General features: G+C 37.0%; 1 long non-coding RNA gene across 1 annotated transcript; it reads right to left on the bottom strand.

Moving 5' to 3' along the window:
• Positions 1-251: 251 nt before the first annotated feature.
• LOC135966705 (uncharacterized) lies at positions 252-24,944 on the bottom strand. Its single transcript, XR_010580249.1, has 2 exons — positions 24,812-24,944; positions 252-727 (listed from the first exon to the last, which is right to left on the bottom strand). It is a non-coding gene; the product is annotated as an uncharacterized lncRNA (long non-coding RNA).

The raw sequence follows: 24,944 nt of genomic DNA, 5'->3' as shown, positions 1-24,944 counted from the left end.
TAATTGTAATATCTGAGGAAGTTTAACTCTTCATATATTAGAATTGTTTTGAACAATTCATTGTGCTAAAGGAGTAATTTCATGAACTTCCTGCTACTGTGAATCTTTTGCTCAATGTGTCTCTAAAATGGCTATCAGAGAGTAGTTATGTTAGGGTCTTTGAGGGAGCTTTGCTTAAAGTAAAATATTTTTCCATAGATAAAAAATTCTGTTGAGCAAGAGATTTCCTTGCAAGAGTACAACAAATCGGCTTTGAAAAAAATTATCTTTAATCTACAGTTTGCGATATAATAGGTTCTTGGATTTAGTTAACAGTGGTTGAAGAAACATTGTTGGCAAAAGATATGTAATCAGAAAGATCACAACATTAATTTTCACTATGTTCCCTTGAGCACAGAAATTCACATACAATTGTGTTGTATTTTATATTTTAATATCCTGATGTTCTTTCGGGGTCTTTTAAAAGAAAGTGTAATCTGTGCTGGAGCAAGTGATGTATGTGAGGTTTTCTAGGTTTTCTAATATGCAAACAATGCCAAACATCCTAATTACCTTTGGGAGGTCCCAAAACCTTGTCTTTCAAAGCCTTGATCCTAGGGTTGCTGGGCTCAATGCTAGGGACTGCGCTGATGAGGACCTGGGTCAGAAAGCCCTAGAGAACAGCAGTGGGGCAGAAAAGCCATTGCTGTCTTCTCCCAAGGTGAATGGCAGGGGTCAGGGCTTTAACCTAGAGAAGATGTTAAAGAAAAAAGTATTTATGACACTTGTTAAAACAGTAAAGCAAACTTTATTCAGGATTATCACAATAGGTATAGAGATTATAGCAGTGGAGTTTTGCAATAGGAGAGAGAAATTGGGCTCAACTCTGAATACAAGAAAAAATGAGAATTTATGGACAAGGAGCAGAGTGGGGTCAGTGCACGGAAAATTATTGAAAAGAAACATCAGTGGTAAGAAGAGATTCTGGCTGAACTGACCAACAGGAGTCTTGCTAAAATTAAGTGATAAAAAGAAGGACACAGAAGTCCAAAAGTTAGGGCTGAGTTGGGAAGAGGATTCAGAGAAGCCCAACTAAAATTTGATTAAGGAGAGACTACATCAGAGACACACCGACAATATTGCAATCAGCAATTCCAAGAGTTAAAGGGGAAAAGAGTACTTCAGATTATCAGGCAGCAGTGTCAGAAGCTGGGATAGAACCTTCCCTCCATGTGGGCTATGCTAGTCTTAGCATATTGGGTAGCTGAAGCTGTCAAGGGTGTTCATTGAGGGGCTGTGTGTAATCACTTCTACTGTGTTCAGAAGCTCAGGGAAAGTAGGGATGCTTTGAGGAGACAGAGAGGGACAGACCAAATGCAGTTGTGGTTTATAATGTTCCTATTATTTAGAAAATTAAACAAGTTGGGTTTCATGTTTCTCTTTCTCAGTGACTCCCAAAATGAAGATCTAATCTTCTCTATAAGAGTAGTGAATTAAGCTTTGAGATATGGTCATGTCGTGCTGCTGATATCTTGGAAGCCTTTGTGCAGTTCGTATTTAGGAATTTTAATTCCTGAGCCAGTTAAAAAAATTTTTTTAAATTATACTTTAAGTTCTAGGGTACATGTACATAACGTGCAGGTTTGTTACATATGTATACATGTGCCATGTTGGTGTGCTGCACCCATTGACTCATCATTTACATTAAGTATATCTCCTAATGCTATCCCTCCCACCTTCCCCCCACCCCACGACAGGCCCCACTGTGTGATGTTCCCCTTCCTGTGTCCAGGTGTTCTCACTGTTCAATTCCCACCTATGAGTGAGTACATGCTGTGTTTGGTTTTTTGTCCTTGCAATAGTTTGCTGAGAATTATGGTTTCCAGCTTCATCCATGTTCCCGCAAAGGGCATGAACTCATCCTTTTTTATGGCTGCATAGTATTCTATGGTGTATATGTGCCACATTTTCTTACACCAGTCCATCATTGATGGACATTTGGGTTGGTTCCAAGTCTTTGCTATTGTGAATAGTGCCACAATAAACATACGTGTGCATGTGTCTTTATAGCAGCATGATTTATAATCCTTTGGGTATATACCCAGTAATGGGATGGCTGGGTCAAATGGTATTTCTAGTTCTAGATCCTTGAGGAATTGCCACATCATCTTCCACAATGGTTGAACTAGTTTACAGTACCACCAACAGTGTAAAAGTGTCTCTATTTCTCCACATCCTTTCCAGCACCTGTTGTTTCCTGACTTTTTAATGATTGCCATTCTAACTGGTGTGAGATGTTATCTCATCATGGTTTTGATATGCATTTCTCTGATGGCCAGTGATGATGAGCATTTTTTCATGTGTCTGTTGGCTGCATAAATGTCTTCTTTTGAGAAGTGTCTGTTCATATCCTTTGCCCACTTTTTGATGGGGTTGTTTGTTTTTTTCTTGTAAATTTGTTTGAGTTCTTTGTAGGTTCTGGATATTAGCCCTTTGTCAGATGAGTAGATTGCAAAAATTTTCTCCCATTCTGTAGGTTGCCTGTTCACTCTGATGATAGTTTCTTTTGCTGTGCAGAAGTTCTTTAGTTTAATTAGATCCCATTTGTCAATTTTGGCTTTTGTTGCCATTGCTTTTGGTGTTTTAGACATGAAGTCCTTGCACACGCCTTTGTCCCGAATAGTATTGCCTAGGTTTTCTAGAGTTTTTATGGCTTTAGGTCTAACATTTAAGTCTTTCATCCATCTTGAATTAATTTTTGTATATGGTGTAAGGAAAGGATCCAATTTCAGCTTTCTACATATGGCTAGCAAGTTTTCCCAGCACCATTTATTAAATAGGGAATCCTTTCCTCATTTCTTGTTTTTGTCAGGTTTGCCAAAGATCAGACAGCTGTAGATGTGTGGTATTATTTCTAAGGGCTCTGTTCTGTTCCATTGGTCTATGTCTCTGTTTTGGTACCAGTACCATGCTGTTTTGGTTACTGTAGCCTTGTAGTATAGTTTGAAGTCAGGTAGCATGATGACTCCAGCTTTGTTCTTTTGGCTTAGTATTGTCTTGGCAATGCGGGCTCTTTTTTGGTTCCATATGAATTTAAAAGTAGTTTTTCCAATTCTGTGAAGAAAGTCATTGGTAGCTTGATGCGGATGGCAATGAATCTATAAATTACCTTGGGCAGTATGGCCATTTTCACAATATTGATTCTTCCTATCCATGAGCATGGAATGTTTTTCCATTTGTTTGTATCCTCTTTTATTTCATTGAGCAGTGGTTTGTCTTTCTCCTTGAAGAGGTCCTTTACATCCCTTGTAAGTTGGATTCCTAGGTATTTTATTCTCTTTGAAGCAATTGTGAATGGGAGTTCACTCATGATTTGGCTCTCTGTCTGTTACTGGTGTATAAGAATGCTTGTGATTTCGAAAGCTAGCAGAATGCAAGAAATAACTAAAGTCAGAGCAGAACTGAAGGAGATAGAGACACAAAAAACCCTTCAAAAAATCAATGAATCCAGGAACTGGTTTTTTTTGAAAAGATCAACAAAATTGATAGACCACTAGCAAGACTAATAAAGACGAAAAGGGAGAAGAATCAAATAGATGCAATAAAAAATGATAAAGGGGATATCACCACCGATCCCACAGAAATACAAACTACCATCAGAGAATACTATAAACACCTCTATGCAAATAAACTAGAACATCTAGAAGAAATGGATAAATTCCTGGACACATACACCCTCCCAAGACTAAACCAGGAAAAAGTTGAATACCTGAATAGACCAATAATAGGCTTTGAAATTGAGGCAATAATTAATAGCCTACCAACCAAAAAAAGTCCAGGACCAGACGGATTCACAGCCGAATTCTACCGGAGGTACAAGGAGGAGTTGGTACCATTCCTTCTGAAACTATTCCAATCAATAAAAAAAGAGGGAATCCTCCCTAACTCATTTTATGAGGCCAGCATCATCCTGTTACCAAAGCCTGGCAGAGACACAACAAAAAAAGAGAATTTTAGACCAATATCCCTGATGAACATCGATGTAAAAATCCTCAATAAAATACTGGCAAACCGAATCCAGCCGCACATCAAAAAGCTTATCCACCATGATCAAGTGGGCTTCATCCCTGGGATGCAAGCCTGGTTCAACATATGCAAATCAATAAACATAATCCAGCATATAAACAGAACCAAAGACAAGAACCACATGATTATCTCAATAGATGCAGAAAAGGCCTTTGACAAAATTTAACAGCCTTTCATGCTAAAAACTCTTCATAAATTAGGTATTGATGGGGTGTATCTCAAAATAATAAGAGCTATTTATGACAAACCCATAGCCACTATCATACTGAATGGGCAAAAACTGGAAGCATTCCCTTCGAAAACTGGCACAAGACAGGGATGCCCTCTCTCACCGCTCCTCTTCAACATAGTGTTGGAAGTTCTGGCCAGGGCAATCAGGCAGGACAAAGAAATAAAGGGTTTTCAATTAGGAAAAGAGGAACTCAGTTTGCAGGTGACATGATTGTATATTTAGAAAACCCCATCGCCTCAGCCCCAAATTTCCTTAAGCTGATAAGCAACTTCAGCAAAGTCTCAGGATAGAAGGACTTTTTTTACTTGCTATTTCTTATTTCTTTTATCACACTATGTATTTTTTGGCTTACTGGCTTTATCTCTATCTCATCTTCTATTCTCTTGGATTTAGGAGAGGGAAATATTTACACTTTTCCATAACTGAGAGTGGAGGAGGGGAGAGGGGGAAAAAGAGAGAGAGAGAGGGAGAGAGAGAAAGAGATCCGTCTGCTGCATATATTGGACCTTGTCATGGTGACCCATTGCCTTGTTATCCTGTGATGACCCTAGGATTTCTTCCTCACTGTGGCCATTTCACAGTAGGGCCTTTTTCCTCTTATATGTAGCTCTTGCTCAACCTAATTTCCTTTCAGACAACTGACCTTATTGGTATATTTAATTTTCAGATTGACATATACTAAAGTAATACTTTTGTCAGTAGTTGCTTAATGTGTATTAACATTTTCTTCTTTTGTAGATTATATTATCTGGATTTCTTTTTTTTTTTTTTTTTTTGAGACGGAGTTTCACTCTTGTTGCCCAGGCTGGAGTGCAGTGGCGCGATCTCCAGCTCACCGCCGCAACTTCCGCCTGCTGGGTTCGAGCAATTCTCCTGACTAAGCCTCCTGAGCAACTGGGATTACAGGCATGTGCCACCACACCCGGCTAATTTTGTATTTTTAGTAGAGACGGGGTTTCTCCATGTTGGTCAGGCTGGTCTATCTGGATTCTTAAATCATTTGTATGAAATTACAAGTGTAGTGAGAGAGATACAATAGCTTAGGTTCCATGTCTTTTTGATTTTAAGATCAGATGTTATTTATTAACAAATAAGTACAAATATATTATTCATTTTTAGTAAAACAGAGACTATGTTTGGGATTTACAATGCATTCGATTTACTGTGCAGTTCTACAGACTTTGATATAGTATTTCCAGAAGGGCTGATACCTGTCAAGGAGTTGAGATCCGACCACTGGAAGCAGTCATTCTGAAGAGCTGCAGCCTTGTCAATGGTGGGAGACCAGTAATTCCCAGGTTTTAGATGAGCTGCTGGTGTGTTTGGACTTATGCAAGAGTCCATGGTCCCATAGGAAGCTAGAGGGAGGTAAGAATAAGGTGGAGAGATGCTGGAAGGTGTTTCAGGTTGGCTCCTGGAGTTTATATTTCCACCAGTTAAGTATAAATAATCTCACCACTGAAGTCCTCACTTAACTCACACTCATTATTTTAAAAATCTCTTAGGAAGAATATATAATTATAATTAAGATACTCCAATAGTAATCCAGATGAGTACATTGAAAATGGGTCACTCATTCTGACTTTCTGGATTTAATGTCACTTTTCCTTTTATAAAAGAATATGAACACTAATTTTCTATTTCCTTTCACCATCTGTTACCATAAGCTCATAGAGAAAATATATCTACAAATCATAGTTACTAAAAATTTACTCCTCTTGTCTCATGGGATGCAATTATGAGTGTGTGTATGTGTACATTTATAGATTCACATTGTCGTTACTTTCTGTGTGTTTTCTCCAGATAAGAAGCAAAGTAACCTTCTTAGCAGACATTAGTATAAGCCCCAAATGTAGAGAACAGTGACTCTGAACTTCCAACCTAGCCGATGACCTTTAACCAGCACTGGTCAGTTTTGATCAATTTCTATGTGGGTTAGATAAAAATTGATTCTTTTAAAAGGCTTTGCTTTTCTCTTTTTAGTAGCAGACATTGGTCATTACAGACTGGACTTTAAGATGGGTCCAATTCTGTGCACCGAAGTCTGTGTGGTAACTCTGCTGAGGAACTCATGTGCCGGCAGATTTGGATTGTTAGCACATAAACATCTTGCTGTAATCTCTCCATAATGCTTTTGACCACATGCTTGTGAAAGAGATACAAGAACAACCAACGTATTTTTCCTATCTTACACACAGTTAAACAATATTCAACACAACATCCCTCTTCTGGTCAACAAAATGTATATGGAGATTTCTTCCAATTCTCCAGTGGACACCAACTCAGTGTCTTATAATTTAATTATATTCTGGCACTATCTATGTGGACATAGTGTCAGATGCCACAGGCTAAAGGCTCAGCCCCACAAGACTTTTGCCCACTTCGGATGCCAAATGCAAATAGTAGGTTGTCACCTATACTTCTGACTGACCAGCTGTAAATTGGGAGTCCCATTGCCTTCTCCTTGGGTTCAATTAATTTGCTGGGAAAGCTCACAGAATTCACAGGGAAACACTTAGGTTTGTTTACTAGTTTATTATATAGGATATTGCAGTGTATACAGATGGGCATCCAGATGAAGGGCAAGGTATGGGATGGGGCGTGCAAAGCTTCCATACCCTCTCTGGGTGCACCACTCTCCAGGAACTTCAACACGTTCAGCTATCTGGAAGCTCTCCAAATCTAGTTGTTTAGGTTTTTATGAAGCATTCATTTCTTAGGCATGATGGAGTAAATCACTGGTCATTGGTGATTGACTTAAACCTCAGCTACTTTCTCTTCCCTGGAGGCTCTAGAGTGGAGGTGGAAGTCCCAACTCCCAAATCGTGTCTTGGTTTTTCTGACTATGAGCCCCATCCTGAAACTACCAGCCATTAACCATCTCACTAGCATAAAAGAGGCACTCACACTTTAGAGATTCCAAGGGTTTTAGGGCTCTGTGCCAGGAAACATGGAGAAGACCATACATATATATACATACATACGTATATCTTATTATAAATCACAGTATCACTGTTTGCAATATGTTGTGTAACTCAAAAGCAAAGACAAATGAACAGCAATGAGAAAAAAGTCCAGGACCATTTTCTTAAGGAAAATAACTTTTACTCTTTGAATAAAATATTATATAGAAATCAAAAAAATAAACTCTACAAACTTATAATACCTTGAACCCTGATCAATAACTTAAGAAACAAAAGAGGATAGATAATTCATCTGTGCTTCAAAATGATTTATATGGTAGCTCCTAATTACCTTTAGTCTCTTTCTACTCTGATTATCATCAACAGTACTGTGTGCTAGATTGTGAGAACTATGTAATTCAGCATGAATAATAACTTTATTTTACATGATGTGGAGGGGTGATAATCCTCCCTCAATTTTCCACTGAGCTATTTGCTCATTTTCTTCTGAATTCCACAGGGTAAAGGAATTATTTTTTTCTTACACTTACAACTTTCTGCCGTCACCTTAGCTGTGCCATGGTATTAAAAAATTTAAATTCCTCTGGTGAATATCCAGTTGTGACCTTTCTTTTTATGGAAGATGTATTCCATTTCCAATTTTGCTTGGGCTGAAGCAGCTTCTAATGCAAATGGTTAAATGTCTTATAAAATGTCACTAATAAACACCCTGTCATTTGACATTAGTGTAAGCTGTCTAATAAGAAATCGTCTTTATGTTTCAACAAAAAAAAACCTAGGTAAAATAAATAATTTCTTCTATTATCTTTTGATATTAGAGTAAAATGTGTGTGTTTGTGTATGTGTGCATGGTGATTTATTGTTGTGAATTAAACTATTGTATACAGAGCCACTGTATTTTTAGATCGGGTAAGATGGTTATTATACTTAATCTTTGTTTTTATGCATATAGGCAAAAACAAGAAAAGTAGACATTAGGCAACAAAACCTAGACAACTTAGTGTGAATAAATAAATGCTATATCGGAGTCTAGAGATTTCAATGTTAGCCCCATCCTGGCCTTTTGCTACTCATATGACCTTGAACAAATCAATCTGAGCCATTATTTACTTGTCTATAATCTAGAGCTATAAATATCTATTCTATCTTATTGGGTTGTCATATGAGATAATATTCTTGGCATTTGTGAAGTACTACACAAATATGAGGTAAAATTATTTTTTAAATTGAGCTAAATTATTTTTGGCTGAAAGGCAAGTCAATAATCAAGTAACTGTTTATGTCAGAGTATCCCTTTTTCAGTGGAAAATTTATCAGTGAAATCTATCATAGGTGGATACTTTTATTCATCATTGCATTTAAATAATAATACATAATTATTTGCTGACTTTGAGGCACATATTGTGCTGACTTTGAGGTTGCTGGTAATAAGTGATAATATGAGCACCTCATTGCCAGTAAAGTGCCAAGCACTGTGGCTGGGGCTTCACACATATTATTTCTGCTTCTTACCAAATCTCTGCAAACAACTGATACTAAGCATTAACAATGAGTCAATGACTTGTTCAGGCCCTAGAATTCTCCTACACAGGGTCAGGATTCATATCTGGCCAGGACATATACTGGGAATAATTTGGAACTCATATATTGTTATGAGGTATTGGAAGGCATCTTGGGGACCAGCATGAAGCCCAGAGAGAGGAAATGACTTGACTATGGTCACACAACCAGTTAATAAAGTTTCCAGGTGTACCCAGATATTTTAACAAACTATCTTCTTGTTTTCTTAGGTTCTTATTTCCTTTGTTTTAACAGAATCTTCCTGTATAGCAGCAGCTGTTTTACTTACCAAAGTGAGAAATAAGTTGGCTCTAATCCTCATCTTCCATTGTTTGTGAATTCAGGGCCCTACACTAACATCTCTCCCAAAATACAAACATTGTTAACTCCTACAGGACCATGGAAGGTCCCTCGTGGACTTTTTGTGCTCATGATAAATGTTTTGCTAACTAATTTTAAGCTGATCCTGCCCTGTCACAACTAGTCTAAGGCTATTTGGCTGTGCTCCTGAAGACTGGGCTTAGGTGAGAATCTCAAAGCCTTGAGATGACAATGCAAGTCTATAGAAAGCACAATTTGATTTACACAAAACATTTTAGGACCCCCATATATATTAAACATACTATTCTTGCTCCAACATGTTGTGTTTTTTACAACCTTTCTACCTTGTGTAGAAAAGGAATGACATATAAGGACAGAATTCCTGTGTGTTAAGAAATTAATCATTCACATGTGAGAAAAAAATTAAGAATATATGTAATTTTGTTTTGATTTCACATTTGCCTCACCAGAATCACTATCCCCGATGTATATACCATTTTCTCAAACTCTCATATTGAACAGTTTCTCTGAAAGGTGATTATAAAGATAAGTGCCTGTGTGACATGCAACATAGAAATGTCGCAATTAGCAGTGGTCTATTCATAAACGTAAGCAGAGTGTCAGGCTTAGAATAGAAAAAAATTTAATATGTAGGTCCTGGTCCTTCTACAATATAATTTATTGCTCAGATGTACCCTTTTGCATTTAAAAGTGGAATTATTATAATTTGCACTTTGCTTCTATTATTGCCACTCTTGAGTGACTCATTAAAATCTTTAATTCTATTTATCTTTTCTTGAATAAAATAGTAAGATTTGAAAAATACCAATGTAGTAAGATTTTTTGGTTTTCATTCTATTTGGTGTTTTAGGTTTGGATAGGTGTGTTGTATGTATGTATGTATATCTACATATGTGTCTCCATAATAATATATATACCCATAATATATATTTTATATATATGTAATGGATACATGTGTGTATAAAAGTATAGTATACTATACATACTATAGTGTATATAGTATACTAATATATGTATATATACATATAATATATAACGTTATAGTATATAAAATGCATATTATATAATATATAAAATGTATAGTGTACTCTATAGAGTATACTATATATAGTATACTAATCTATAATTTATATGTGTATATATACACATATGTATACTAATATATACCAATATAATATATGTATAAATATGTATATATGTATATATACATATTTGATATATAATAGATATATATTACATAATAATTGATGTATTCGTGTGCTTATATATACACATGTAATATATATACACACACACACTCTTCAGTGTGTCAAAAGTAAAAAACTAAGCAGAGACTTCTTGCAAACACAGAGATTTTGAGACAAATATTCAAAGAGGAGAAAATATATTTAACCAAGGTATCTGTTAACAACTAGAAATTATTTCAATACTGATACTGTTAATCTAGAAAGAATCATAGAAAAACTGAAGAGTGTATTCAACTACCACAGAGAAATAGTAGAGTTAAACAGACAAATGTAGCTAAATCCAGAGAAGAGAAAAATGTATATTTCCTGGGTCCTGATCTTTCTGCAATAGAATTTCTTGCTTAAATGTACATTCCTTTCCATTTAATAAAATAAAATTGTCATAGTACTTATTGAGGAATTCGAATAGAAACACTTGGTGATTATAATAGTATCCTATTCCTGAGCATATTAGAATCATAAGGACCAGAGAAGGCGTGCATTCATCCTCCCTCTTTAGATGTAACTCCCCCCGACACATCCAGCATGTGGAATACATATGATTATGCAGAAGCACCTCCCTTTCTATATTGACAGTTTCCTCCCTGGATGTCTAATTTACTCATTCAACCAACAGTGAGTGCCTACAAAGGGAGAAATAAGAACCTGTCTCTGTCCTGGAGCCTATCACAGTCCAGTGAGATGAAAAATAGAAACAGCTTATTAGTATACCAGGCAATAAGCCTATAGTAGGAAAAACTAGAAAATTCCAGATGAAATCAGAGAAGAGAGTGATGGACTCTGAAGTATTGTGAGAAGACTGGACTAAAGAGTTGACATCTGAAATAGATTTTGATACATTACAGGTATCTTATTAAATTCTCCTATTTTGCCTTCTCTGTCTCTCACTCTCTTTTTCTTTTGCCTTGTAACACGTGGTAAAATTACGTAGCCCTTTTAAAATTCTTCATAGTCATAATTTTATTTTTAATCTTTCTGCATCTGCTTTGCTTATGTTCTTATTGAAAATATTATTAATAAATTTTGCCAAAACTATCATATCTAGATAACCTTATGAAGCACAAATTGAGCTAATGTGCCCCCAAAAGGCATAGCACAGGTTTACAGTAAGGTTATAGGACTCAGTGAAAATAAATATTTTTGCAATAATAATAGATATTCAACAATGTAACAGGCTGCTGTGGAGAGTAGTAAGTTCTCTATCTTCATAACAATTTGAGTAATACTATACTTCTATTAACGTGAGATCATGTTATATTGACTTTGGGTTGATATAGCTACAAAGTTGTATGTTGGGTCTATAAGAAAATCTTTACATATATTTACTGAATCATCTTAACCTTTTCTCTCTTTGGACATTATTCTGTAAGTCGTGACTTTGATGATAATGTTTCAGGACTAATGACAGTGATTTTCATCCATGGTAACATGGATGTTAATTTGGTACTAAATAGCAGCAACAACAAAACGATTATTTGCAGAGATATTATATAATATGTCCAATTGATCAGTCTAAGTTTCAGAGTTTAGAAGGAGAAAGACCAGCATATATTAAGCAACCCACTGTACTATCTCATTCCATCCTCCCCCCAAAATGTGTGGTAAATATTTTATTCATACATATATGATGTATGTGTGTATATATATGTGTATATATATACAAGTGAACACAAACATAATACTTTTACAAGCTGTTAATTATATGTTTATGAGTGAGGAAGTGAAGCCTTAAAATAACTTTTTCATGGTCACATTATTAGTATTCAGTCCCACTTATGATTTCAAATCTCATTGCCTTTCTACTCAGAGAAGATAAAATAAACACAAAAAGAGGAAAGGTTGTATCTGCATAGGCAAAAATAATCATGCAATTTGACCAAATTGAAAATGGAGAAATGTGCACTTTTATACAGAGTGGAGGAAAGACATTACTGAGAAAGTAACCAGCTATATTTGATTGTTTAAAAACACTTTGCTTTGTAATAAAAATCATATTTATACATACATTGAATCTTTTTTTTTTGAAGACGGGGTTTTACTCTGTCACCCAGGCTGGAGTGCAGTGGAATGATCATTGCCCACTGCAGTGTCAAACTCTGGGGCTGAAGCAATCCTTGCGTCTCAATTTCCCAAGTAGCTGGGAGTATAGGTGCACACCATCACATTCAGCTAAGTTTTTCAAAATTTTTTTGTAGAGATGTGGTCTTGTTATGTTGCCCAGGCTGATCTCCAACTCCTGGCCTTAAGCCACCTTCCCACATTGGCCTCCCAAAGTTCTGGGATTACAGGCTTGAGTCACCATGCCCAGCCTACACATTGAAACATTGCATCTTTATTTTCTCAAAACGAGCCTGACCCAGTTTAGGTTACCTCCTGAGGTCAAAAAGTTATGGGCCAGCACAAGTGGAAGTCTGTCTACTTCTTCAATGTGTAATCAACCTGCAGAAATTTCTGGAATGCTGGTAGCTGGAATGCCTTTGGTGCTACTCAAGGAGTGTCTTGTCCGTAAGACTACTTTTCTAAAGGAAAGGGAAAATAATTCAACCTAAACTTTCTGAATTCACAAAGATTAAATGAGGGCAATGTTGTTGTGGGGTTAATGAAAAATGAGTACAATAGTAAAATAATATAAAGGGAACTAACTCTAGGGTAAGTCCATCAAAATAATTACGCATAAAGGCTCACGAAACAAATACAGGCTTTGTAGGAATAAATGCTGTTAGAATGCCTGAACAATACCTTTGAAATGGTTGCATAATTGTTGTAAGGAAATTAGGTGATGGCTTATGCATATTTCAAGAAGTCTGTACGTCGTCCTGTGTAGGCATGTGCACACACTGAGGAATGAACAGCAGCCAAAGCACTCACTTTTGCATTTGATAGCAGTGTCAATCTGATCTACAAATGCACCCCACACTTTCTCAGTATGCTTTTCCCCAGTTTTTTTTTTTCCTGTAGAAAATTCTACTCATCCTTTAAAGCCTCAGACGTAGATTTGTTGGTAGTTGGTAATAAATGGATTACTGATTTAAATTAAAAAAGATTGAATTTTGCATATTTCTAGTACTATTGATAAACACCTTTTGAAGTATCCAATTTTATGAACTACTACAGGTCTTTTCTATCATAAAAGAACATCTCTTCTGAATGTATAAAAAAAAAAGGCCACAGAGCCATCTGTTAAAGGTATACTGAACATGAAGTAGTGGAAAGAACATTGGTGGTTAGGAGATAGTGGTCCTTATCCTAACCTGTCATTGATTCCGTGTGCAACTTTTAACAGACATCTTTCCTGTCGTTTCTATTTGTATGACTTAGTCAGGAAAGATGCCTTGTTAAAAGTTGCACAGAGTGCAGCTTAACTTACAGAGTAAGTTGCTTACTATATAGCACATTTAGCTTCTTGCCTTTTCAGCTAGACTGTGGTCAACAGGCATTGTTGTGCATCTTTTATGTCCAATAACACCCAGCAGTGCCAGGTACCCAGAAGATACTAAGATATTTCACTTTAATTGATTTAAATTAATTGGATTTTATTGTTCTCCTGTGTGGAGTAGGAACAACCATCCTTGCTCTGCATACTGCACACTTTGTTCTGTGGGAAATCATTGCATATGAGGTTATGTTAGGGGAAACATCACATAAGGCATTATGTAAACAGAAGGTTTGGGCCAGCGTCTTCATCTCAAGAGAAGCAGATCTGACTTATATGGCCTAACATGTGAATTCAGTAAAGGGAAATAAATCCTTTGTAGGTTGAATAACAGCAACCAAAATACCAGCTCTAGAACCTGAATGTTGAAACCTCACAATGCTGCATTTTTTTCTGCAGTAATATTGCATCTGAGCTTCTCATCTATTTTTCTTCCTTCATGTATGAGTGTCTCTGATGGATTCATAAGTATGGAAAGTCCTTGTCCTTATTTAGAATCAGGACCATGTCATCTTTCCCTGTTATACAATGCTGTCTCACAGGGGCACAACACTTTCACCCACAGTGTTGCTTGAGCTTCACAAAAACGGTGATTCAAGTAAAGAGATTCTTCACATTTTTGGAAGACAAACTCAATAAAATGAATTGATTTGCCAGTATCAAAAGGCTGCTTAGTATCAGAACCAAGATAAAAATAAAGGATGCTCAATTCTCAGACCTTGTCATGGTTCTTTCCCATCATAGTACCTTGGACTTGAAAGGAAAAACTGGTTCATGTGACACAGATCCTTGAGATCAATTAGAGCCCATCTCCAGTGTCCATGTTTGACTTCACATTAGTGACCTATGACTAAAGCTATTTAATTACATTCTTAGTCTCCTGAGTTTCAGTTTGATGCCTTGGTTTACTTCCAGAAAAACACACAAGATAGATGATAAGCCATTAGGGAATTATGTTCTTACAACTCTAACAGCAGCTGTTCAACATGAGGTTATACCATCTCTCAGCAGGGACATTGGCATATGATTACCACTCTAAAGACTTCCAAGGATCTTTTTTCTCAGGACCATCCTTACATTGGAATATTTGGCATTCTGTATCTTCTAGAATCGTGGATACATAAAATTTTTGTGAGGTTGGGATCTTTAAGAAATCTATGCTTAAAATATCTTCTTAGAGAAGGCTCCAGCCATTGTAGTCTCTATTCTGACAGCTCATCTTTTCGTATTTTCAAAAATCCCCAAATTATTATGCTAGTATCGCCATTAAATTTCTTTCCTGTCCATCCTCATAAAATAGTAGATGCTAGTATCAGCCATTAAATTTCTTTCCTGTCCATCCTCATAAAATAATAGATGTGATTAAGTAAATATTTTGGATACTTTAACATTATCTGATTCATTTTCAGACCAATTGAAGCTTTATCCAGATGTTCATGACTTTGATCTAGAATGGATGGCAAGTACATTTATCAAGACATTCACTGTCTTCTAACCACCAGCTCTTGCATATAACCATGTCATGAAAAAAAACCTTTAAAAATCAAGTAATCCCAGTCTAGAAATATGCAAAATATTTTGTTTGCATACATTGATGATAGACTCTGGTTAATGTTTGATCTAGACTGGTATCTTGGTATCTTGCATATCACTGGTTTTCCAGAATCTTAGAAATATATATTTTTTATTTCTAAATAGACTTATTCAGAAACATACTTATACATTTAAATAATGTATAAAATAAAACAATCTGCTTTGTAGCAGCCTGGTTTGCATCACTTTTGCGATAATCTATGTAATAAATTTATTAAGGTAAGAGTATTATTTTTCTTACTCCTTCCTATTTCTTAGTAGTGTTATGTGCACAAAATGGATTCTGGTGATTTTAACAAATAAATATGTAATACTAATATGTGAAAGCAAGTATTCTAGGTTCCTCATAAGCAAATATCAGTGCTATATAATTTATTTGATTGTATAGATAATTCAGTATGTAGATGTAATTATGACCAATGTTAAAATGTGTTGTGCGCTTCAGTTACTGTCATTTTACTTTAACCAACTACAAAATCTTAAAAAGTATGAGTCAGGGCCGGGCGCGGTGGCTCAAGCCTGTAATCCCAGCACTTTGGGAGGCCGAGACGGGCGGATCACGAGGTCAGGAGATCGAGACCATCCTGGCTAATATGGTGAAACCCCGTCTCTACTAAAAATACAAAAAACTAGCCGGGCGAGGTGGCGGGCGCCTGTAGTCCCAGCTACTCGGGAGGCTGAGGCAGGAGAATGGCGTGAACCCGGGAGGCGGAGCTTGCAGTGAGCTGAGATCCGGCCACTGCACTCCAGCCTGGGCGGCAGAGCGAGACTCCGTCTCAAAAAAAAAAAAAAAAAAAAAAAAAAAAAGTATGAGTCAGAAGCTGAGTGCTAATTGGTATTCTAGGTTTTCAGAATGGCAGAAGAATAGAACAAATGTCATTGTCTACTTTTAAGGTACTTGTCACCTATATAGGGTGAAAAACCAAGAACGGGTCAATGCTCTTTGGAGCTCTAGGCCTTACCTTGGAAGGAGTATTAAGCACAGGGGATTTCATCTTTTATGCCTCCATGACATTGTTCCTGGCACAGAAAAGTCTCTTTATCATTGGCTGACAGACAGGGAAGGTTGAGGGACAGAACAGCCCTGTTCAAAAGCAGGGTCAGCTGAGAGGGAGACCAACAATATGACCTGGAGTTTTTGGCCACCAGCCTCCATCGATCCTTCTGGAAGGCCAAGACTATTGGCTATATTAAACTGATCTAAAACAAGCCCTATGATCCCAATTACATGTCCATGAAACATGAAACTATAATATGATATATTATCTATACCATATAGCTTTTTGTCAGGAACTCTCATACTAGTGTTTCCTCTTCTAAGTATTAGGGTTCCTTCCATGTCCAAGTCAGCCTCCCTATGCTCAGGCCTGGGAAGCCTCTCCTTCATTTCCATTGACTGCTCCAACTTCCTCTCTTCTCGATAAGAGGTTTTATACCTGCCTAAGATGAGCCTGCAGAGTGAGATGTGATCCTCTACACATGTTCTTTCTTGCTGCCATGCATGATAAGCTTTGTTCAAATGGTTTAGCCCTGTGGGAGAACATATGGTAAAGAAATATAAACATACAAAAGTGTGCTCCCAAGTTCTTACCACGGACTTATCAAGTTCTCTTGGTCTCTTTCTGCAACCTGACTCCTTCTAAGAAGTTAATGTTTGTTTTGATTCTTTTGAGGGTGGTACTGACTGCTCTCTTCCCCAAACCCTTGAGCCTCTTTCATCCTAATTTTGAGGAGCTTATATGAATTCTTTATGCCTTATTGTCCTTTTATATAAGCCTGAAGTTGACATACAGACAGAACAATGTCTATGAACCTAATTTTATGAAGGGTAAAATCACAGGAGATGGACCTGGTTACTGAAAGGAAACAAAGCTATTTGTCTGAATATCATTTACAGGAAGTATACTGGGTACCAGAAACTGGTTTGGTGATAGCTGGATGAATAGGACAAGACCTTTGCTCTCTAAAAATTTTAGATTTTAGGGAAATAAGTGAAAAGTAAATTATGCGTTGGAAATAAGAAATTGAAGTGTTTTGGCCTGGCGAATAGAAGCCTGGGAGCAGAGGAGGGAAGGGAAGCAAGGTAGCTGTCTTCAAATAATGGCTGAATAGTCTTAGATAAAGGGGCTAGGAATGGTGATTAATAAGAGCAGATAATTTTGATGCTGCTTAATGTGTTGAAGGCCTTTCTAATAATCGGAGCTGCTTGACTTTGAAGTTAGCTCCAGTGAAATGTGATGAGCTTCACCTCTGCAGAAGAGGTGATCTCTCATTGAGACATTATGGGAATCTCAAGGGTGTTAGTGGGGCCCCAAGATGCTATTAATCTACTTAGGCTGTGTTTTGTATAACTTTCTGGCCGGGGCTCTCAGAACTACAGGGACTGAGTGGGAAACTCTTGAGCCTCAAAGCTAATTTCTCACTTACGATTTCTATCCTAGTTTATTCACCTCAATGTCGGCCTTTCTAAAGTAGCACTTCTATTAAGTATTGTAAAAACATTTCCAGAAATGATTTTCTTCTTAAATCTATTTTTCTAGCCTCCCTTTGGTGAACAACCTTGTTTCTTTTGGTTCTTTAATATTCAGCCTTTGTTTTGACTCAGTGTATTTTGCAATGTTCTAATAATTATTTCTTTGCTACTATTAAATTACCCCCAATCCCCAGACTTTGCTAGATAGAAGATTGATAAATATTTTTATTGGAATGCTATAGTCTCTAAACTTCAGTGACTTTGTAAAGTTTCATCAGAAGTGAGGCTTTTGAGTTTTTAGTAAATATAAATACTCATTCTCACTGCTGCTTAGAATTTCACTGATTACACTTTGGAACTGCATAATTGTGTAATTAATCTTGAGAGTGTCAGAATGCATATTTTTAAAAGTAATTTCCTTAGGGAAATAATACATATCTCATTGTTTTTTACTGTAATTGATATTCATGGGCTCTTAGTTTATAGGTATAAAACCTGACAGACATGGCCAATATCAATGCCATATATTATTAAAATGGATTAATTTTTCAAACACATCTTCCATTCAATTTCTCATTAAACGAGGCATTGTAAATTCTGCTGTCAAGGGATGCAAATAACATGATTATGCAATACTTGCATTATTCAAATTTTTCTGGGCTAGGATGGTTTTCTGCCATAAACACTGCATTCATTCTTCATGGAAGAGAATTTTAGGACGCAGTTGTCAAACCTAATCAAGAACCAGCTGAAGCTCAAATCTTGAATATTCTCATTGCTTTCACAAGTAAAGAGCATGTGATCATTTATTTATGAATTGCATCCAGAGAGAAACCTAAAGAAAGAGTAAAATTTACTTTACCTATAGTTTCTGAAAAAAAAAAAAGGATGCCTCATTCAAGGACTACCATTTCTAATACAAATATGAACAAATGGATGGATGAATAAATTAATCATAATGGTTAAAGGAAGAGTGATACATACCAGCATTGACATGGGTAAACTGAAGTAAAAACACATATGTCTGTCAATAAGGGTATCTTTTACTGTGTATTCACTCACAATCACATGGACACCAGTTTGCCATCTACACATAACAATGCTGCCCTGTGTGAAGGCTTTCAATTTCTCAGTATAAAAAAGTTTAGTGGAAATCTTGAAGCATTAGGCCTAGATGAATGCCAGGCATTGGGCCATATGAAGTTGAATAAGACAGGGTTTTGCTGGTGAAGATCTTATCATGTCATTGGACAGGCACATAACTGAGCACAATAATTCGAACATGATGTTTTTGCAAGTACCAGCAAAATACTGTGTGCATCCAAAGAAGACATCATGTCACACTGCAGGGGGTTAGGGGCTAGTAGGGGAAGCTTCTCAGAGGAGGAGAGTTCTGAGTATTGGCTTGAAGAATAGCGAGGGCTGTGCCTGTGGGAGGAAGGAAAAGAATTCAGAACTGAGAGACCAGCAGGTACAGAGGTATAAGGTAGGACTGGGCCTGGCATTGGCAAGAATCACTATTAAGCTCCTCAGGGATGGAACAAAGGGTTGGTGGCAGTTGTAGGCCTACCCTGGTCCTATTCTGTGGGCAGTGGAGTGGGTCTGGAGGTTATGATGCAGGGAGGAACCTAATCATACTGCTTTCTGGAAGGCCACCCTGAAGACAAGGTGGAGGGCAGATTGGAAGAGAGTAAGGCTAGAGGGAAGAATTGTTTTTAGTATAGTGCCAGGAAAATGAAAAGAGAAAGTTTGATTTGAAAGAGATATACAAGATTGAATTCAACAGGATGTTGTGACTGATAGATTCAAGGCACAGAATGAGAGGAGTGGAGAATTAATTTTGAGCCTTGGGTAGATTATTAGGCAATTAATGCAAATCAGAAATTGAAGAGTGGTAGAGACATATTAGATAATGAGTTCAGTTTAGGGTATGCTGCATTTGAATTGCTTATGGCATTCAGGGACACATATAAGATTTGAGATATCTAGCAAGCAGGGTTTTTTTTAAACTTTAATTTTTGGAGCATATTTAGGTTCATAGCAAAAATGAGCTGCAAGTACAGAGAGTTCTCATATATCCCCTGTACCCTCCTGATATGGTTTGGCTGTGTCCCCACACAAATCTCATCTTGAATTTTCACATGTTGTGGGAGGGACCCGGTGGGAGGTAACTGAATTATGAGGGCAAGTCTTTCCTCTGCTGTTCTCATAATAGTGAATAAGTCTCACAAGATATGATGGTTTTAAAAAGAGGAGTTCCCCTGCACAAGCTCATTCTCTCTTTGCCTGCCACCATCCACACAAGATGTGACTTGCTCCATCTTGCTTTCTCCCATGATTGTGAAGCCTCCTCAGCCACGTGGAACTGTGAGTCCAGTTAAACCTCTTTCTTTTCTTGGGTATGTCTTTATTAGTCTAATACTAATACACCTCCTTCTCACACATACAGCCTCCCCAACTACCAACATCCCCCACAGTTGATGGACCTTTATTGACACATCATTGTCATCCAAAGTCCATAGTTTACAACATGGTTCACTCTTGGTGTTATACATCCTGTGGGTTTCAACAAAGGTATAATGACATGCATCCACCATCATAGTATCATACTGAATCACTTCATGGCATAAGTAATCCTCTGTGCTCTATGCATCCCTTTCTACCCCCAATCTCTGGCAACCACTAATCTTTTTATTGTCACAAATTTTGCCTTCTCCAGAATGTTACAGAATCAGAATCATACAGTATGCAACCTTTTCAAGTTGACTTCCTTTCCTTAATAATATGCATTTTAGGTCCCTCCATGTCTTCGTGGCTTGATAGTTCATTTCTTTTTAGGGGTGGATAATATTTCATTATCTGGATGTGCCACAGTTTATTTATCTATTCATCTACTGAAAGACATATTGGTTGCTTCCAGGTCTTGAAAATTGTGAATAAAGCTGCTATGAACACCTGTGTTCAGTTTTTCTATGGATTTGTTTTCAACTCATTTGGATAAATACCAAGAAGCACAATTGCTTGATTATATGGTTGAAATGTGGTTAGTATTGTAAGAAACTGCCAAAGTGCTGTACCATTTTGCATTCCCAATAGCAATAAATGAGAGTTCCTGTTGCTTCACATTCTCACCAGCATTTGATGTCAGTGTTCTAAATATAGGCCATTCTAATTGGTGTGCAGTTGTATCTCATTGTTGCTTTAATTTATAATTATATGATGTGGAACATCTTTTCATATTCCTATTTTCCATCTATATCTTTATTGGTAAAGCATCTGTCACATCCTTAACTATTTTCATTTTTTAATCAGGTTTTTTTTGGTTTTCTTTGTTGAGTTTTAAGAGTTCTTTGTATATTTTGGATAACAGTCCATTATCAGATAAGTATTTTGCAAATATTTTCTCCCAGTCTGTGGCTTGTTTTTATCATTGTCTTGAGCAAGCAGTTTTTTATATTTATAAAATGGGGAAAATAATTATAATTACCCACTGTGACTTATTTAAACTTTTAATTTTGAAATAATTTTAGATTTACAGGAGAGCCATAAAGATGGGACAGAGTTCCTATACACTCTACCTAGCTTCATTTAATGTTACCATCTTATAAAACAAAGGTGCATTCATAAAATCAAATAAGTTAACATTAGCATAAAAATATTAACTAAATTACAAACCTTATTCAATGTCATTAGTATTTATTTGATGTCACTAGTATTTCCACTAATGTCCTATTTCTCTTCCAGGACCCATTCAAGGCTACCATGTTGTATTTAGCTATTATGTCTCCACAGTCTACCCCAGTTTGATTGTTTCTTAGCCTTGTTTTTCATGACCTTATTACTTTTGAAGGGTGCTAGTTTAGTATTTTGTAGAATGCTTCTCAATTGTGTTTGTTTGTTGCTTACTCATTATTTACTGGGGTTTATAGCTTTTGGAAAGAATACCACTGTGGTGAGGTACACTTCTCATCATATCATATCAAAGAATACATGGTATCAGCATGACTTATCACTGGAAATGGCAACTTTTCTTAGTTAAGGTGGTATCTACCAGATTTCTTAGTAACTGTAACTACAGTAACTCTAAAGTTACTATTTTTCCCTTTCTGTACTCTATTCATTAAGAACAAGTCACTAAGTCCTGCTCCCACAAAGGAAAGGAAATTAGCTCTACTCATCATAATTTTTTGAGTCTCCAAAAAGTAAGGATCAGTACAGCTATTCATAATAACAATAGTAGTAATAATTCTGCTTTTTTCTATGAAAATCTAACAGAAGTTATTAGTCACTAAGAAGGAACCATAAAGAAGAAACATCATGAAGATTTCAGCAACTCAGGTCAAGATACACTTTTCTTTTGGTTACTTGAAGCTTCCCAGAGAAAATCATCCCTTAGATGTTTGATGGTATTGTACAGACTGACCATCAATTAGGGGATGATATAAATTGAATACTTGTCCCCACCCATATCTCATGTTGAATTGTAATCCACAGTACTGGAGCTGGGACCTGGTGGGAGGTGTTTGGATCACATGGGAAAATCCCTCATGGGTTGATGCTGTTGTCCCAATGGTGAATTCTTGTGATATCTGGTCATTTAAAAGTTTGTGGCAACTCCTGCCCTGACTCTCTGTCTTGCTCCTGCTCTGCCATGTGAGACACATGGACCTTCTTCATTTTCCACCATGATTGGAAGCTTCCCAAGGCCTCCCCAGGAGCAGATGCCACTATGCTTCCTGTACAGCCTGCAGAACTGTGAGGCAATTAAACTTCTTTTCTTATAAATTGCCCAGTCTCAAGTATTTCTTTAGGGCAGTGCAAGACTGGCTGAATATAAGGGACATTTACAAAACAATGATTCTGTACTCAGCAAGAAAACTCAGTCCAAAGCTAGTCATTTTGGCTGTGCCAACTTTATTTCAAAATCACCAGAGGTTGAAATGTTGGCCAAGGGACTAATCTGAATTATGTACCTGAAGCAGCACCTTGGCTGGGAGATGTGAAAACTCAATAATAAACTAATGGCAAACAAAACCAACTCTTTGGTGGAGGCTGCTTAGATTAACTGAATTCTGATCTGAATGTTTATTCATCTCTACAACAGTACCATATGTTCATAGAACAAATATTGAGACATGGCACATATTTAGATCAAGAATTGGGGTAATAAAAACTGAATTTCAAGTTGAATGTAAATAAGACTGCACAAGTTTCTGAACTGAATAATAAACATCCATATAGCTTTTAGGCACCATATGTGATTTATAGTGTTTAAATATCTAAAATATCTTTTCTCTTTTTATAAGTGCTGATTTTTTCTTCCTAGTCTCTCTTTCCCTTTCTTCTTTCACAATATTTGGCATATTGTGACATGCTGGAATTCCCCTGAAGGAGCAGCCATACCTTCCCAAACAAACCTGGCCATGCTGTGTTCAGTGATAAGGGACAAATTTTGCCCAAGGATTCACTTGGCCAAAGGACTAATCTGAATCATGTACCTGAAGCAGCACCTTAGCTGGGAGATATGAAAACTCAATAATAAACAAATGGCAAACAAAACCAACTCTCTGGTGGAGGCTGCATAGATTAACTGAACTCTGATCTGAATGTTAATGGAAGACAATGAAAGACACAACAGGAGGAAGGCTTATGAAGCCGGGACCATGTTTGGGTACTCTTTGTATCTCCTGCTGGGCTCACGTTTCTTTGAGGACAAGAATAAGGAGTGATTTTGTTGGAGAGTCATGTGCCCAGTGAAGAATCTGGCGAAGCCATCCATTCTTTCCTCCCACAGCATCCATGGCTGGCAACTTCTGTTATGAAAGTGAATGATCAAATTTGAATTGAAAAGCCACAGTCTGAAGGCAAATCCATCTTGGCTAGAATTCCTTGATTCTTGACTATGTAAAACAGCATATTGCTACTTATACCTTTTAAGTAAATAATAACGAATTCTTCCCTCCAAACACAAGAATTTGATCCTAATATGGCATGTGTTAATCTGATCAACACTTTTTTTTTTTTTTTTTTTGCAATGAATCTATCTTTAGAAGGAAGTGAATTTCTTTACTGAGGTCCACACTTTACTATCAAAGTCACTGCTCAGAGATAATTGTAGAATAGTACAAAGAATATAGGATTTGAAGTTAAACGATTTGGTTCAGATACTAGTTCCTCAATTTGCAAACTGCATGAAGATTAAAAATGAAACAAAATAGGAGACGATATTTGACCTGGGCCTGGAAGGCTAAGTTGGTTTGTCATCTGGGGAAGGGGCAGAGCACATAAAGCTGTGAAGCATGAAAATGCTGGTGTGTGCCTATGGAGGGAAGTGGTGGGAGGTAAATTAAAAAATTAGATTAAGCCTAGATTTGACAGTGACAGATGCCATGCTGAGAAGTTTAAGACTTAGCTCTAGGGCGTAGGAAAGCATTAGAGGTTCTTGAGTAGTTTTAAAAGGGTGATTTTGAGAGGGATGTGAGGTGAGGTCAAAGGAGGTAAGACTAATGGCAGACAGACATGTCTGAGGGATGTTTCAAGAGTCCACAAGAGGGAGGATATATGAGAGAATGTAAAGGAATACTGGATGGGATATTTGTGAAGTCAAATCTCCAGACCCTCCCATCACTTCATGGATATAGTAGAAAGATAGCAGATTCCAGAGCAATGGAAGATACAAGAGACAACAAAGGAGAAGGATGGTCAGGACTGGATGATGAAGTGTGTAGGAAGGAGAAGAGGAAAGATTCTAAGAAAACTTCCCTGTCTCCAATTGGGGTAATCAGAGTGTGGGTGTAAGTGGAAAATGTGATTTGAAAATGGAAAAAGTTGCAGGTTTGGAGTGAACAATGAAAAACAAAAGCCAGTTGCAAACAGAGGGTTTGAAATCTTGCCATTTATAAGAGGGTTTGGAAGGCTGCTTCCCTTTTCTTTATTCCTCACCTGTGAGAGGAGGGGTTGGTCCAGATGGTCTCTGGGGATTTTCTGGCTTTAGCTGTAGATCCCGTGTTTTTCAGCAAGGTTCTGTAAGCGTCCTGGTTCCCTGAGGCTCTCAGGGCTGTAAGAACTTTCTGCT

Source organism: Macaca fascicularis, chromosome 13, assembly GCF_037993035.2.
Source record: "Macaca fascicularis isolate 582-1 chromosome 13, T2T-MFA8v1.1".
In the NCBI taxonomy this organism is placed as follows: domain Eukaryota; kingdom Metazoa; phylum Chordata; class Mammalia; order Primates; family Cercopithecidae; genus Macaca; species Macaca fascicularis.
This window is presented reverse-complemented; position numbering and strand designations above follow the sequence as displayed.